The sequence below is a fragment of the Mus caroli genome, unplaced genomic scaffold (assembly GCF_978045245.1).
Source record: "Mus caroli unplaced genomic scaffold, Mus_caroli_1 scaffold_1, whole genome shotgun sequence".
Taxonomy (NCBI): domain Eukaryota; kingdom Metazoa; phylum Chordata; class Mammalia; order Rodentia; family Muridae; genus Mus; species Mus caroli.
In genome coordinates, this window is record NW_028227256.1 from 35,962,942 (window position 1) to 35,980,454 (window position 17,513).

General features: G+C 45.9%; 1 long non-coding RNA gene across 2 annotated transcripts in view; it reads right to left on the reverse strand.

The window, feature by feature from the left end:
* Nucleotides 1–607: 607 nt before the first annotated feature.
* The window catches only part of LOC115031942 (uncharacterized), a 29,645-nt gene continuing 12,739 nt past the window's right edge, over nucleotides 608–17,513 (reverse strand). Inside the window, exons 2-4 of one of the 2 annotated variants that reach the window (XR_015046914.1) lie at nucleotides 6,501–6,583; nucleotides 5,614–5,835; nucleotides 608–5,418 (exon numbers count right to left, since the gene is read on the reverse strand). This is a non-coding gene — a long non-coding RNA (uncharacterized LOC115031942). Of the gene's footprint in view, nucleotides 5,419–5,613; nucleotides 6,584–17,513 lie in introns of both variants that reach the window. The other variant, XR_015046913.1, reaches the window with a different exon arrangement.

Below are 17,513 nucleotides of genomic sequence, written 5' to 3' on the forward strand. Positions count from 1 at the left end.
TCTGTTTGATAGCTGTACTGGCTGGTTTTGTGTGTCAACTCAACACAAGCTGCAGTTATCACAGAGAAAGGAGCCTCTCTTGAGGAAATGCCTCCATGAGAACCAGCTGTAAGGCATTTTCTCAATTAGTGATCAAAGGTGGGAAGTCCCATTGTGGGTGGTGCCATCCCTGGGATGGTATTCCTGGGCTCTATAAGAAGGCAAGCTGAGCAAGCCAGGTAAGCAACACCCGCCATGGCATCAGCTTCTACCTCCAGGTTCCTGCCCGTGTGAGTTCCTGTCCTGACTTCCTTTGGTGATGAACAGCAATGTGGAAATGTAAGCTGAATAAACCCTTTCCTCCCCAACTTGCTTCTTGGTCATGATGTCTTGATGTTTTGTGCAGGAATAGAAGCTCTAAGACAATAGCTTATGGCATCTAGTAGAAGTATTATCCATTGATATTGAGCAACTCCATTTAAACTTTTGATAGACATATCATGATCACTTGATATATATATATATATTATATATATAATTTGCATAATATAGATATATATTATCCTTCTACCTTCAGATTTTATAATTTCATTTTCTTTATAGCTGGATAAAGCCACATCATACCTATGCACCGGATTTTCCTTATCCTTTCGTCAGTTGATCTATGTCCAGGCTGTTTTCATTTCTTACCTATGGTGAACAGAGAGCATTGATAAACACTGTCAAGCGAGTACCCCGTAGTAGGTTATAGAGCCCCTTGGCTATACTCCCAGGAGGGTGTGGTTGTATCATGTGGTAGATTTATTTGTAGCTTTTGGAGAAACCTCCATACTGATTTCTACAGCGGCTGCGCCAGCCTGCACTTCCACCACCTGTGAATCGGTTCCCCACCCCTACGTCCTTGCTGGTCTCTGTCATTGTTGTTTTCTTGATCTCAGCTTTTGTGACTGGGCTAAGATGAAATCTCAGAGTGGTAGCTAAGGGTCTTAAACATGTGAAGATTTTCTCTGCCATTTGTATTTCTTCTTTGAAGAACTGTTTGGTTCTATAGTCTAGGTCTAAATTGGGCCCTATTTATTTGTTTATTTTATTATTTTTAGGTGTTTAGGGTGTTGTTGCTTGTATATTCTAGATGTAAACGTTTGTCATGTGTATAGCTGTAAAGCCTGACTATGAGGTCAGAGTCACAGCCCCTAAGTGTTAAATGCTCTCCTTAGAGGAGCTGTGTTGCAGAGAAGCTTGTGGGAAAGTAGGAACTTGATTAGGCAGGCACCATGATGGCTGGCCCACTGCAGGTGCTTCCAACAAGAGCACCTGGTAGTAGGGTTAGAATGGGAGCCAAACCAGTTGCTTTCCAGGAACCCTCACAGGACTTAAATGCTCGTCTTGTTTTCTCTTCTCCTTTCTTCCCCGTATGAAAGGGGGAAAACAGGACTACACTAGACAATGCCTCCACACCAGCGGGGCCTGCCACCACCGTCGCAGCTTGGCATGAAAAAGTCCAGTGTGGTTTCATGGCTGCCTGCCGTGTGGGTCACCTCCTCTCCTACCTGGGCTACCTGGGCTTCCAAGGCATGGCCCACCCTTTTACCCAGACTCCTGCAGGCCCTATCAAACTTCTCACTAGCTTCCTCCTTCTGTGAGCACCTAGGTCAAGGCCTCTCTCTGCAGGGAGCCTTGAATTCAGCCAGACTCCTTTCACCTTGATCCTGCTGCAGGCTTCACTCCCCCTAAATGTACCCATTTCATCAGCAAAGCTTCCGCCTCAGCATGGTGCAGAGCTGGGCCAGGGAAGGGTGAGCCAGAATGCTTCCTCCTGCTGCTCAGACTTTCTGAGACAGCCCTGGACACATCTGCTTGCTTGGAAGCTTCACTTCCACCCTGGGTGGCACATCGTCCTCAGACACGTGGCTGGCTGGTCAAACCTTGTTTCAATCCACCAGGAATATTCATGGTGGCCTAGCTGATAGAGCATTTAGATTTCAAGGCTGTCCTTGCATGGGGCAGTATTATCATTTCAGAGTGCAACTGGGAGATGCTATGTTCGATGGATGGAAGGCTCAGGCATTGGCTAATGTCTGTTCCTGAGCTGTCAGTGACAGCAGCTGTCCCAACCAGTCTCTCCTTTCACAGTCTCAAGTTCAAAATAGCTTCGGGTAATACTTACACTACTTCTGGAAGCCCTTTCTTCTGTTTTAATCCTTGACCTACTTTTCCTGTCTGGGCAATATACTCCATGAGTAGAATGGTTTCAGAGAAGGCTAAAGCCAAGAGAACAAAGCTGAGGGGATGCCCAAGGGCACGATTGGGAAGCCCTCGGATCTGAGGGTAGAATTAAAGAGGTGCATCAGAAATGAGGACTCATAGGAGACCCCTGTAGCTGGAAACTGCCTCCAGGAAGCAAGACGTTACAGAGGTGGCATGTGTGCACACGTTCACAAACCTGCTCTCTTCCTACCTAGCTCTTGTCTGGAGATGTGTTTTCAAACCAGCCTCTGCCAATCATTCAATCTTCACAGGAAGAGACGAAGAAAAAAAATCTTCCTGGTTTCTGGAGCCTGGACCACAGCAGGTTTGGGCCAAGGAAGGAACAGGCCCAGAATCCCTTTCACTCATACACCCCTCTCTAGTGAAGATTACATGGGTTTAAGTCAATAGAAAGTCTTCATTAGCTGGCCAGTGACGTCACTGGGTGTTTGTTCAGGGCCTGAGTGCAGTCCAGAGTCTTTCTCATGGTGGGCTTTTTAAGCATGGAAGTCATATCCTGGCTTGATACACCTCAGTTAGCAAGACCAGTGAGCCTGAAACGGAACTACAGACTGCACACTGTGAACAGCCTTGGGCATATCGGTCCTTGTGACTAAGACATGGGAGAGCCTGGCTTTCAAAACATGCATCTAGATTGACTGTGGTTGGAGTCTTTGTCTCCCTCCCTGAACTCCTAATTCATGCACTGATGGGATTTGTAGAAAGAGACTGTGTGCAGTAACTGGGATTAAATGAAATCATATAATGGCCTCCCCGTGGTGAGCTAATGGCTCTAGAATGTGAGAGACTCAAACATACTAGCTTGGTCCGGCTGTGTACTGTCTGCCACTTCATTCTGACATGGCACCAGGGCCTTCAGGTGTGTCAATCACATTCTGGCCTCATAGCCTGGACTTCTGAGGCAAATAAGCCTCTCTTCTTTATGAGTTTCTACTCAGTTCCGCAGCAGGAATGAGTCAGTCAGGATTCTTGGAAACCGCATGTAACCATTGTCTCTTCCTTCAGTAAGCCTTCTTCTCTGCCAGTCTCCATGTTACAGAAAACATACAGAGGCAGGAGACTGCAGATCTGGCTTTTTGGCAGACGGGAGATTTAAACAGCAAAGATATTATTGCCAGAATTATTTCTTAAGTGCTTCAGGGTTGTTCCTTTCAATAGTTGTTACATGGGGTCATCTTGCTCACCTGGCAGAATTGTGGTTTTCCTAAGAACTGGGGTTTTATGGCAGGTCAGGTTGTAACGGTGGTTGTGATCCTGCGCCAGTCCCTGGAGGTATCTTCTTCGATATGGGGATGGGCCTAGTGGCTGGCCAGTCCTGGTAAAAGTTTCCATCCTAGCATCAAAAATTTCCCTGATCTCTAACATGTCTGATTAGCAGACTACTCATCCCTGGGGTGTGGTGGAGGCAGCGTTCCTTTACCTAAATTCCACATGTGTGGCTTAGCATCCCCCAGGCAGTATCATTTGTAAATCCTTTCTACCATCGAGTTTATCACTATGAGTTTCTTCGCACAGTGCAACCTAAGAGAACAGAGGTAGCAGATAAAAACTGAAAGTGGATCTTGGGTCTCTAGAGTCGAATTTAACAACTTTTAAGGCAATGAAAGAACGTCACACATCTCCATATGGCGTTGGGACACACCAACTTCTCTTCCTGGTTCAGGTGGCTGCTTTTCTCAGGGGCTTCTGCTTCTCCTGAGTGATGTGGAACTGATCTTTTCTCTCTGCTTCTAGGAAAGGGTCAAATCCCCTGACTTACTTTACAGAAACCCTGGTGAAGCTAGGGCCTCTCTCCTGGCCACTCTAAGCTTGGCAATCACACCCTGATAGAGTAGACACTGCCTCTGGGGCCACACGGATGCTCTGAGATAGGCCTGCAGCTTCCCTGACTATACTTGCCTCCCTGTACACACAGCTGGCCACCCAGGATGCTTCTTGATTGATCTCTGGAGTTCTGGGAGCTGGGGGTGGGGGTCCTCTGCTGGCCTCTGGTTCTGATTACTGTCACTGAAGAGTCAAGATGTAGGAAAGGCTGACCTTAGGGAGCAAGGAAGCACACAGTTAAAGAGGTTCCTGGGCCACTTGTCTTGAAGCAAATGGTCTCTGAGCCAAGACATAGGGTGGCATTATCAGTTTATGAGGGTTGCCATGATGACATAACAGCCCGACTGTCCCCAGCAGCACATAATCTCATGTTCTTATGATTAGGAGGCTAGAAGGCCAACATCAGAGTATCAGCCGGCCAGGTTTTGTCCTTCCTTGGCTTGTAGATGTTACCTTCATCTTCATATGACACTCTCCTTGGTGCTTTCATACCAGGTATCCTCCTGTAGCAGAGAAAGCCTCAGCCAGTCTGATCTTTGCTTATGGATGAGAAGGAAGGAGCTACTGAGATAGCACCAGGGGTTGGGCTTGTGACAGTGAATGGTTTACCACTCTCTTCCTTTCCCTCTCCCTCCCCTCCCTTCTCCTCTCCTCTCCTCTGTGTTTTCAATTAACCTATGACAAGGCTGTGTATCAAGAAAATAGTGTTATTCTTTTGCATAAGTTATTCAACCCCAAACCCAATTACATGGTGCAAGGAGAGGGTGGGGGTGGTCTGTCAATCAAGAGCACACAGACACTGGGGAGTGGAAAATGGTTTTGAGGGCTAGCAGCATACCTGCTGTCTTAGTCAGGGTCCTCTAGTGTCACTGAACTCACGGGTAGTCTCTATATAGTAAAGGAATTTGTTGATGACTTACAGTCTGCAGTCCAACTCCCAACAATGGTCAGCAGCAGCTGTGAATGGAAGTCCAAGGATCTAGCAGTTGCTCAGTCCCACAAGGCAAGCAGTGAAGAAGAGAGAATCTTCCTTCTTCCAGTGTCCTTATGTAGGTCTCCAGCAGAAGGTGTGGCCCAGATTAAAGGTGTTCGCCACCACCCCTGGATTTGGGACTTGCTTTGTCCCAGATGACCTTGAACTCAGAGATCTCCTTGCCTTAGTCTCCTGGAATTTGTAGCCACTATGCCTCAAGATCTCCATGCCAAGATTCAGGTCAGAAACTCGTATCTGTCAGCCTCAAGATCTGGATCACAGGTGAGCTTTCCGATTCTGGATTGTAGTTCATTCCAGATATAGTCAAGTTGACAACCAGGAACAGCCACTACACTTGCCTTGCTTCTGTCTCTCTAAAAAGAACAGGCAGCAGTTTGGATTTGGTTTCACCGGAAGCCTGTCCAGAGCAAGCAAGTTATTCAGAGTTATGCAGTTCAAGAACTGCAGCACTAACCATTCCTGCTAAGCAACAATTTAAAATGCAAAGCAGAAATTCCTACCCCCAGCCCCACAAAGAAACCCAGAGAGGGTGGATTTTACTTCTAGACCTCTGCAAGATCAAAGCTCCTTCCAGCAGGGTTGGATAAGGAGGCGCCGCCCCTCCCTCAAAGATGCTGGGAAGTTCTGCACCACATCCTCCCATTATCCAGGAGGTTCTCTGCTGTGTTCACCTGATGTCCTGCTGACAGCAAGCATTTAAGATTTGCCTCCATTGCTTTGGGGCTTCTGAAACAAACAGACAGACAGACAGACAGACATCCTCTCACTTCCTGACAGGCGGGAAGTGAAGGAGACAATGGTTAGGATCCAAGGTCCCAATGTCCACTTCTAAGGCATACTCCAATAGGCCCCATCTCTTAAAGGCTCCTTTACCTGTCAGATAAATGCAGGGTGGTGACCAACCTTAACACAGGGCCTTTGTGGGGACATTTCAGAGCACACTATAGCAATAGATAACTGGAAACACATTACACACACACACACACACACACCCTGCCCCCATAGCCCCTGGTGATGGCACATTTGGGATTCAGACACCTTGCTGAATGACAGTCAACAAAGTTGGACAGACCTTCAAAAGTGGGTTCCTACCCTACAGAGAGAGTGGTCATGAACAGAAGATGAGGCCATAAAAAGTGGAAGTGAAGTGAAGCACTTCACTCAAATGTCAGCAGGGGACAGGGAAGCCTGCTCAGTAATAAAATGTGCCAGGGCACAGGAAATGCAGGAGTGTCCAGGGCTCTCTCGACCTCGGGCAGGATGTTCCATAAGACCTTTCTTACTAGAAAAAGAGGGAAACATCTTGTGTTGATTCACCATCTCTCACAGAGGGCATACCTATGGCAGGGACTACCCGTCCTTATGTATAAGTCATGTTTGCTTGGTCACACGAAGCGTGCATATCCACACTATATCAGTTCCACCTACTGCATACCTGCGATGTGGTAGGCATGGTATTAGATTCATGGTCAAATGGTGAGAAATCTATAGCACCTTCCTTCGAAAGAGTTCACGTGGCTGTGTGGGAGAAAAACCTGTGAGAAGATTATTGCATCTGTGAGGCAGGTTCTCTGAGAACATTACGTGTGGGACACTATGGATCCCTAGTCAGTATCTAGGGACCAACCCCTGGGCTACCCCAGGTCCATTCTCACCCCTCCGTACACATAGATGTCAAGAAGCAGTCAAGATCTGTCGTTCCCAATCTCTAGTCCTAGTTTGGGGTGCTATACCATGCCACGGACTGGGTGGCATATAATAAATTTTTCTCTGTTCTGGAGGCTGGAATTCTGGGCTCAGGGTCCATGCAATAGAGTTCCGGTAAGCTCACACTTAAAACTTAACTGCCTTCCAAAGGCCCCTCCCGATTCCCTCACATCGGAGGCCAAGGTTTCCACATATGAACTTGGGATTCCTAAAGTAGGAGGAAACAAACATTGAGCCCATCGGACCATGAGACTGGACAGAAACCTTTTCGTTGTTAGCCCACATCTTTAGAAAATAACTCAGCCTAGTCTACTCAACCTCCCCATCATAGAAACCCAGCACAGGAAGCTGTTTATTCAAAATCTCAATTCCCATAAGCCCCTGCGCACAACACCCCTCCACTCCCCCAACCCCCCACCCTGCTTCCCACCCCCACTGCCCTTGCATTACTTAACAACAAACTCCTTCTGCCCAGGATAGTTTGGGCTAATTACTGAGCACTAAATTGTCTGGTTTTTACATATTGTTCTGCTCGGAACTGCCAAAAATCGTGAAAAGTGGGGCCAGGGTGGGAGAGAGAAACATGGATTTTTTTCTTCTTCTTTTTTTCTCCTTTCATAATTTTACCTACAAGATTCATTTGAGAAGGGGAAAATAGGCCTGCTGCCCTAACTAGTTAGTTGGATGAGAACAAATTTCTCATTAATTTAAAACGTGTCAGCTGGAGAAGGCGATTAACGTGAGGATGACTGGGAACTGAGGGAGGTCTCACCAACTCTGCAGGGAAGGCTGTACTGGGGGACACCGTGCAGAGCCAGCCCTGAGGGGATGTTTGACCATGGGGTCTCAGCTGAGGATGGTACCCAATGGCTAGGGGTTGCTGGTTGAGTCCGAATGGCTTGAAGAGACTTAGATAACCAGGGATCAGGGAGGGGAGAGTGGTGGGCCAGAGGCCTTGGTGTTTGCACTAGGCCCTCCAGGCAAGCTGCAAAGCTGTTTGTGGCTATTAATCAATTTTCTTCCTGCTCTTTACAGTGGGCAGGCTTATGTGCTTAGGAAAGGGATCCTCCTGGCTTCTTTGAACCACCCGGTATCCTAGTCCCAGTAATACCAGGGACATTGAGGTTCCCTCTTTTGGGTTCTGTGTCTTGGCAGTAAAAGAATTTAGCAACACAGTCAGAGGATGCTCAGAGACAGATTTATTAGAGGTTTTGAGAAAAGCCAGCAGCACAGACAAGCTGAACCGCTCAGGCATAGGCAGGAGGAGGGAGATGCAGAGAAAGAGCGGTTGCCTTTTAAGTCCTTCACAAAGGGCTCAGAGATGGAGGCCTGTCAAAGCAAGGGGAACCACACACAGACTTTGGTCCTCACTGGAGAGAAAAAGAGACTGGAAGGAGCAGAAGGGCAGAGTTGCTTTGAAGCCCGGGCAGGCTCTTAGTCAAACATAGCAGGAGCTCAGGCAGTGTCCGCCCAGGGGGAGGGGCTTCTCAGAACGAGTGCATCATCTCACTGAGGGGGATAATTAATCCCTGCCCCTCTCTCCACCACAGGTCTTCAGGTGAGTTAGATTTCTGGGGGTTGTGGAAAGGTATGGACTCCTGGCCAGGCGATTGACAAGATTACCTCTTAAAAGGAAGAGGCACTAGTATGTACGTTTTGGGTTGTTTAGAATGGCAGGTGTTTACCAAGAGCCTGAGAAAGAACTTAGATCTTAGGACCTGCGGGAGTGGGTTTCTCTTAATGGTCCTCAACAGAGCCCAGGTGCCTTCACCTCTTCTCAGGATAACTTAAATCCTAAGAGCAGCAAAGTGGATGTATCGAAGGATTGATGCTTGGCCTATGATGCTATCGGAATGGGGATCCATTGGAGGCTGGAGATGTGTCTGAGAAGGGACTCTGGGTTGCTGGCCTTTGTTCTTTGTTGCTTTTATTTCATGCATGCCTCTCCACTGTGTACTCCTGTGATATGCTGACTCATGGCAGGCCCCCAAACACCTGGGCTAACCCATCAGGGACTGAACCCTTAAACATTGTGAACCCAAATAAACTGTTTCCTCTTTGTAGGCTGATCGATTTATTATTTGTCATAATAATGCAAAGTTGACTTTGTACCAGACCAATACCAGGCCCATTAGACTTGTCTGGGATTAGGCAGTCTGGGATGCTTCTGAAGATAAGAAGAGAAAGATTTCTGCCAGTGCCTGACAAATACAGAAGTGGATGCTCACAGTCATCTATTGGATGGAACACAGGGCCCCCAATGGAGGAGCTAGAGAAAGTACCCAAGGAGCTAAAGGGCTTTGTATCCCCATAGGAGGAACAATGATATGAACTAAGTACCCCACAGAACTGTGTCTCTAGTTGCATATGTAGCAGAGGATGGCCTAATCGGCCATCGGTGGGAGGAGTGGCCCTTGGTCTTGTGAAGATTCTAGGCCCCAGTACAGGAGAATGCCAGAGCCAGGAAGCTGGAGTAGGTGGGTTGGGGAGCAGGGAGGAGGGAGGGTATAGTGGACTTTCAGAGAGGAAACTAGGAAAGGGGATAGCATTTGAAAAGTAAATGAAGAAAATATCTAATAAAAAATTAACATTAGAAAAGAGAGAGAGAGAGAAAGATTTCTTTTGAGACAGCTTCGCTGGTGAGTGAACACCATCTTTGTAGTTGCTTGGGAATAGCCTGCTCTGGAATAAAACTGATACAGAGAACTGCAAAGTGAAAAGCAAGAGTAAGAAGTCCTCATCACAAGGATTTCGTAACAGGGTTGAGCTGTGCCTCAAATTCAGTCTTTCAGTTACACAAACCAATGACTTTCTTCCGTCAATTTGTTTGATTTTTACGACTTACAATGGAGCAGTTCTAGTTCATCCTAACATATCAAGTTGCCTATAAGCCCTATCTCCAAAACTCAATTTCTCACAATTAAAATGGGCATAGTAAGGCCCTGAGCTTTGGTGGATCCTTGCTTGGCTTTGAAGACGGCTAGTCTCAGGACCAAGGTATACTACTTTCTTGCCCATGTAACCATCTTTGTCCTCATGCCCTCTTGTATAATGGGGCAAACAAGCCTCCTTATCCCCTTGAAGTGCAGACAATTGAGATAATACAAAGGAAAAACAATCTGTGCACTTACATGGAGATACTTTTGTTCCAGACATATGTGTATTTTTAAAAATAATCTTTAAAGATGGGCTGGGAAGATGGTTCAGCTGCTAAGAGCAACACTGGTTGCACTTCCAGAGGACCTGGGTTCAGTTCCCAGCATCCACATAGCAACTCGCAACCATAGGAGCTCCAGTTCCAAGGGATCTGATGCCTTCTTCTGGCCTCCTCAGGCACTGCATACACACAGTGCATAGTCTTACACACAGGCAAAATAACGAGGCATGTAAAACAAAATGAACACTAAAGAAAAATCTTTGAAGACAATAGATTCACATAGAGCCTGAAGAATCAATGCAGAGAGATCCCATGGAGCCAGTCCTAGTATCCCTTAATGGTTAAATCTTACGCAGCTGTAATAAAGCAGCATACTCTGGAAGTCCACCTTCACGCAGCACACCGACTCCTCTCAAATCCCACATCTCTTGTATGTGTGTAGTTAGTTCTGTGAAATGGAGATGGGAGGCTGCTATTGGTCAGCATAAATCTTCCCGGGGATTCCTTGTGCTATCCTTCCTAACCACCTATGGACAAACCATACTGATAGCCTCCTATATACCTCTATCTTTACAGTTCCATCACTTCGAAGATCTTACGCAAGTGGAATTATTATAACCTTATAAGAATGGCTGTTAACTCAAAACCAACTCATTGCACGTGTCGATCATTCGTGCCTCTTCGTGGCTGAATAGTATTCCACGGCATGGATATACCACAGTTGCTAAGTCACCGTTAGAGGACATGTGGGATGAATTCAGCGGGGAAGAGTTACTATAAGAAGTTAACTGTGAACATTGCATATGTCTTTTAGGATCATTTCCTGGGATGAATGCCTATAGGTGTAACAGCTACACTCATTTTCAGTTGTAAATGATGAACAATTTTCCAGAGTTCTGTGCACTTTTCATTCCTACCCACAACATGTAAGTGACCCAACTTTTCCCCATTCCCAGGACCATTTGTTGTTCTCACTGGTTGAGGGCACCAGGTCCTTGTGCCTACAGAGAACAGTAGGGAAAGCAGGAATGTTAAACACACAGGCCTTTCTCTTCGGCAGAGGGAATTAATATCTGTTTCTACCCAGAGATCTGGGAATGTATGTAGTTAGTCACCTGGTGATCTTTGCTATCTGTGGTGCCAGGCCTCACCCAAGTCCCTGAGAATGCTGTGTTTACCCCATATTCTTAACCATTCCTTCTTAGTCAACAGGACCTATTCATATGCAAGAGGTCCCATGGACTTTGCAAAAAAGTTGGCGAGTATGCTTATACCAGACCCTTCCTCCTACACCTGTACCTGAGCTTCCTTTCACAGTCAGTAAGACCTGTTCTTATGGAAGAGATGAGTCCAAGGAAGTAACAAGAAGCCCCTGAAACACTACCAGAATTTCTTTGTTGTGTCTCTCTCTACAAAGTAGTGACAAACAATGTTCAGTGAAGAAGGCAAGGAGAGCCAGAGCCAGAGCATTCTCAGCACAGTGCAGTGTGAGCAAATGCCAGGAAGGCCAGAAAAGCGTGGCAAGGTGAACGAATGCCACACAGTGTGGTCCATTGCTGTTGGGTTATAGTTATACCCTTCCTGGACATCATGTGTTCTCTCAAGCATCTGCTCTAGCAAAACATCACATGCCCCCTTTCCAGGCAGCTTCCAGAAAAAACACCATGTGTCTGTTCTCAGCAAAACATCCTCCCATGAGTCTGCTTCAGTTTCCAGATAAACATACGACATAACCGATTCTCCAAAGAAACCAGAAATTTCCACTTCAGTTGTACTGTGTTTAAATATGTCAAAATAAGGTGCTCTGAGTCAGACTCTGGAGTTTTGAATGAACACTAACTAATTTGGGTTGATCTGGATTTCCTTCTTCCCTCATATGGATTGTTACTCTGATGGCCATGGCATTGGCTAGGACCCTCACCCCCCACCCCTACCCACCCCTCACTATTTTTATTTTAGTCTTTCTAGTAGGTAGCTACAATACTCTATCCAATTGTCAGGTTTTTTTTGTGGTCTTGTTTTGACACAGGGTCTCACTCTGAAGCCTTGGTTCATCTGGAACTAGTTATGTAGTCCAGGCTGGCCTTAAACTCATGGAGAACTGCCTGTTTCAGCCTCCTACCTACTGAGATTAAAGCCATGTACCACAATACCTGGCCCCCCACTTTAGTTTTAATTTGTGTCTTTAAAATGGCCAACCATGTTGAATGTCTGTTCTTGTGCTTACTGGCCCTCTGTCTATCCTTTCTAGCATGTTTGCCTTGGGTTCCCCAGCTGCTAGATCATTGAGCTTTGAGCCTTGGTATGCATTCTTCATCTAATACATGATTTGCAACTATTTTCTCCAAGTCTGTAGATTTTCTTATTCCCTTAATATGAGTTTTTATAGAACTGAAGTTTTGAATTCTGATGAAGGGCAATGTATTGATGTTTGATTTTCTATGTTTTTGCCCTAAAAGCTTTATTGTTTTGTATTTAAGTCTATGATACCTTTACAGTTAAGTTTTCTACATTAGGTTTAGAAAAGTACAGGTGCATCTATCTATCTATCTATCTATTAAAGAGCTAATTTCCCTGGCCAAGCTTGCGTTGGCTCTTTCTTCGGTTGACAGTTAATTGAACCCATTTATGTGGATCTATTTCTGGCTTCTCTATTCTGTTCTAATGCTCTCTGATACCATGTCCTTAATATTATTGTTGTACATAAGGTATAATGATTCCTCCCACTCTATATCATCCTGGCTGTTCTAATGCTTCCTACAGATTGTTAACAATAAGCTTGTGTATATTCAAAGAAATTTGCTAATATGTTGATAGAAAAACCTAAACTTATGGGTCAACCCAGGAAATTTGAAATATTACTTAGAATATTCTAATCCACACACAGTGTTTCTCCCCCAGATACTCGGGACTCCTGTGAGTTTTATCATTGGCAGTTTATAATTTTCAGTACCTGTTTCATTAGAGGCATAAGTACTTCATTTTCTTACACTTAAATCATTTCACATTTAAACTTTTGGTTCCTAGTTATTGTCATTATGTAGATGTGTACAATTCTCTAGTGATATCGGGGGGGGGACCCCACAGAGTAAAGAAGTGGCTATTGCTTGCTTTATAAATTCCTCAAAGATGCTAATGGTTCATTGTTAACAGTCTCTGTCCAGAAAGTCCAAGCTGTGGATTCTTAGTAACATCCTGTTGATTTGTTCAGTGGTGAGGTAGGTCTATACTTTATCCTGGTCATGGGAGCAGGCAACTTAAGGTAAGGCAGAATTAGTGGGCAGGAATGCAAAGAAATACATGGTATGTATTCACTAATAAGTGGATATTAGCGAAAAAAAAAAAAAGCACAGAATACCCAAAATACAGTCTATAGAACTCAACAAGGTCAACAAGCTGAAGTGTCCAAGTGGGGATGCCACAGTCCCACTTGGAAAAGAGAAGAAAGCAATCACAAGTGGGGAGGGAGGGAGGGAGGGACCTGGGAGGGAACGTGGCTGGGGATGGTGGCGGGAGAAAGGTACCTGATCTGGTACTGGGAGAGGGAAAAGGACTGAAGCTCTGAGGGCCAGCAGAAAGAATGGAAACAAGCAACTTCGGGAAATAGGAGGTTGGGAGTACCCTCCAAAATGTACCAGAGACCTGGGAGGTGAGAGACTCTCAGGACTCAAAGGAAGGGACATTAGATGAAATGTCCAACAGTAGGGAGAAGGAACTTATAGAGCTTACCTCCAGCAGGGAGACAGGACATTAAGTGAGGTTTGCCATCCCATAGTCACATCTCAGACTGAGGAATTTATAAAGAACAGAGATATATTTGGTGATAGTTCTAGAACATGGTCTGATATTGTGCCTTTAGTGCTGTGTCACACATGTTAGATAATGGTCATGTGGGATGAGGGACAAGAGAGAGCAGAACATAATAAACCCACCCCCAAGACAAGGACATCAACCCTTTCATGAGGGCCTAACTGCTCTCCTATGCCCTCGTGATCCCAACCCTGATGCACTAGGGAGGAAATTTCCAGTATAGGAGTTCTAGAGACCTCATTCAAGCCATAGCAGGGTTGGCTGAGAGGAATAGACCATGTGTGCACATGGAGTAGACCATGTGTGCATGTGGGGGGATAGATCATGTGTGCATGTGGGGGAATAGATCATGTGTGCATGTGGGGGAGTAGATCATGTGTGCATGTGGGGGAATAGATCATGTGTGCATGTGGGGGAATAGATCATGTGTGCATGTGGGGGAATAGATCATGTGTGCATGTGGGGGAGTAGATCATGTGTGCATGTGGGGGAATAGATCATGTGTGCATGTGCATGCGGGGGAATAGATCATGTGTGCATGTGGGGGAATAGATCATGTGTGCACATGGGGGAATAGATCATGTGTGCATGTGCATGTGGGGGAATAGATCATGTGTGCATGTGGGGGAGTAGATCATGTGTGCATGTGGGGGAATAGATCATGTGTGCATGTGGGGGAATAGATCATGTGTGCACATGGGGGAATAGATCATGTGTGCATGTGGGGGAATAGATCATGTGTGCATGTGGGGGAATAGATCATGTGTGCATGTGGGGGAGTAGATCATGTGTGCATGTGGGGGAATAGATCATGTGTGCATGTGGGGGAATAGATCATGTGTGCACATGGGGGAATAGATCATGTGTGCATGTGGGGGAATAGATCATGTGTGCATGTGGGGGAATAGATCATGTGTGCATGTGGGGGAGTAGATCATGTGTGCATGTGGGGGAATAGATCATGTGTGCATGTGGGGGAATAGATCATGTGTGCACATGGGGGAATAGATCATGTGTGCATGTGGGGGAATAGATCATGTGTGCATGTGGGGGAATAGATCATGTGTGCATGTGGGGGAATAGATCATGTGTGCACATGGGGGAATAGATCATGTGTGCATGTGGGGGAATAGATCATGTGTGCATGTGGGGGAATAGATCATGTGTGCATGTGGGGGAGTAGATCATGTGTGCATGTGGGGGAATAGATCATGTGTGCATGTGGGGGAATAGATCATGTGTGCACATGGGGGAATAGATCATGTGTGCATGTGGGGGAATAGATCATGTGTGCATGTGGGGGAATAGATCATGTGTGCATGTGGGGGAGTAGATCATGTGTGCATGTGGGGGAATAGATCATGTGTGCATGTGGGGGAATAGATCATGTGTGCACATGGGGGAATAGATCATGTGTGCATGTGGGGGAATAGATCATGTGTGCATGTGGGGGAATAGATCATGTGTGCATGTGGGGGAGTAGATCATGTGTGCATGTGGGGGAATAGATCATGTGTGCATGTGGGGGAATAGATCATGTGTGCACATGGGGGAATAGATCATGTGTGCATGTGGGGGAATAGATCATGTGTGCATGTGGGGGAATAGATCATGTGTGCATGTGGGGGAGTAGATCATGTGTGCATGTGGGGGAATAGATCATGTGTGCATGTGCATGCGGGGGAATAGATCATGTGTGCATGTGGGGGAATAGATCATGTGTGCACATGGGGGAATAGATCATGTGTGCATGTGCATGTGGGGGAATAGATCATGTGTGCATGTGGGGGAGTAGATCATGTGTGCATGTGGGGGAATAGATCATGTGTGCATGTGGGGGAATAGATCATGTGTGCACATGGGGGAATAGATCATGTGTGCATGTGGGGGAATAGATCATGTGTGCATGTGGGGGAATAGATCATGTGTGCATGTGGGGGAGTAGATCATGTGTGCATGTGGGGGAATAGATCATGTGTGCATGTGGGGGAATAGATCATGTGTGCACATGGGGGAATAGATCATGTGTGCATGTGGGGGAATAGATCATGTGTGCATGTGGGGGAATAGATCATGTGTGCATGTGGGGGAGTAGATCATGTGTGCATGTGGGGGAATAGATCATGTGTGCATGTGGGGGAATAGATCATGTGTGCACATGGGGGAATAGATCATGTGTGCATGTGGGGGAATAGATCATGTGTGCATGTGGGGGAATAGATCATGTGTGCATGTGGGGGAATAGATCATGTGTGCATGTGGGGGAATAGATCATGTGTGCACATGGGGGAATAGATCATGTGTGCATGTGGGGGAATAGATCATGTGTGCATGTGGGGGAGTAGATCATGTGTGCATGTGGGGGAGTAGATCATGTGTGCATGTGGGGGAATAGATCATGTGTGCATGTGGGGGAATAGATCATGTGTGCACATGGGGGAATAGATCATGTGTGCATGTGGGGGAATAGATCATGTGTGCATGTGGGGGAGTAGATCATGTGTGCATGTGGGGGAATAGATCATGTGTGCATGTGGGGGAGTAGATCATGTGTGCATGCGGGGGAATAGATCATGTGTGCATGTGGGGGAAGGCACAAGAATTGCCTTTTCCTTTTCTGTCACTTCCTTGCTTGTGTGGGATGGTAACTAATTTCACCTTCTCATCCTCCCACCTCTGACAGAGGCTTTTAATAAAGTAATTATCAGTGGTATAATAATAGCTTCATTACTAGGAATATAATAATAGGTAATGGTTATCTGTGAGCAATGTACATTATTCACATTCAATATCTGCATTGTATCTCTGATGTTCCAACAACTCAATTCATATTATCTTATTGTTTGGGAGCCTAATTCTCAGAGACAGACAGCAATATGTCTATGGTCACCCAGACAATGGGTGGTCATGTCTAAGGTTTGTACCTTTAAGCGGGATATCTATCTTCCTGAGCTATCAGTTTCTTTTCCTAACAACTAAACAATCTCATGTGCAGGCATGGAAGATAAGGCCGAGGAAATACTCTATCCAGAGGTCAATAAAAATAAGCAAAATGAACAGAATGAAGACAGCTTCAGGAGCTCTGGGACATGATTAAGAGACCAAATGTAAGAATCCAGCATGAAAGAAGGTACCAAAGGCATAAGCCTCTGACCTGCCAGGCGAGCTGTGCCTACTGATGCAGTCATGCCATGAATGTTATAGGGGTAGCCTTTTGGATTGGATTTAAAGCCCACTCTGCAGGAGAGAATTCAGATCTGGTACTGTAAATCTGGTTACAAGCCATGGCTAGAGAGGTCTTAGGCCACAGAAGGAAACCACCTTACTGCTGAGTTGTTAAATATCCATTTGTAAAGCTGCCTTCTAAATAGTTAGGTTTATAGCCATAGGTTAATGCTGCTCCCAAGCTTGGACAGGGAAGAAGCTTTTTACTGTGGTGGTCAGGGGGTAACACAGATACTCAAAGTGGCTGATGTGATGAAGTGGCATCGACTGCTCAATTCTAGACAGGATATAATCACCATATACATACTCATTGGCACACACACTCATGCACACACACACTCGTGCACACACACACTCATGCACACCCACACTCATGCATACTCACACTAACCATACACACACATACACACATACAAGCATACATGTGTGCCTACACACACTCACCCCACACGTGCACACACACTCTCACATACTCAGCCCACACTCATGTACACACATATACATGTGCACACAGTCATGCTCATACACACTCACCCCACATGCACACAC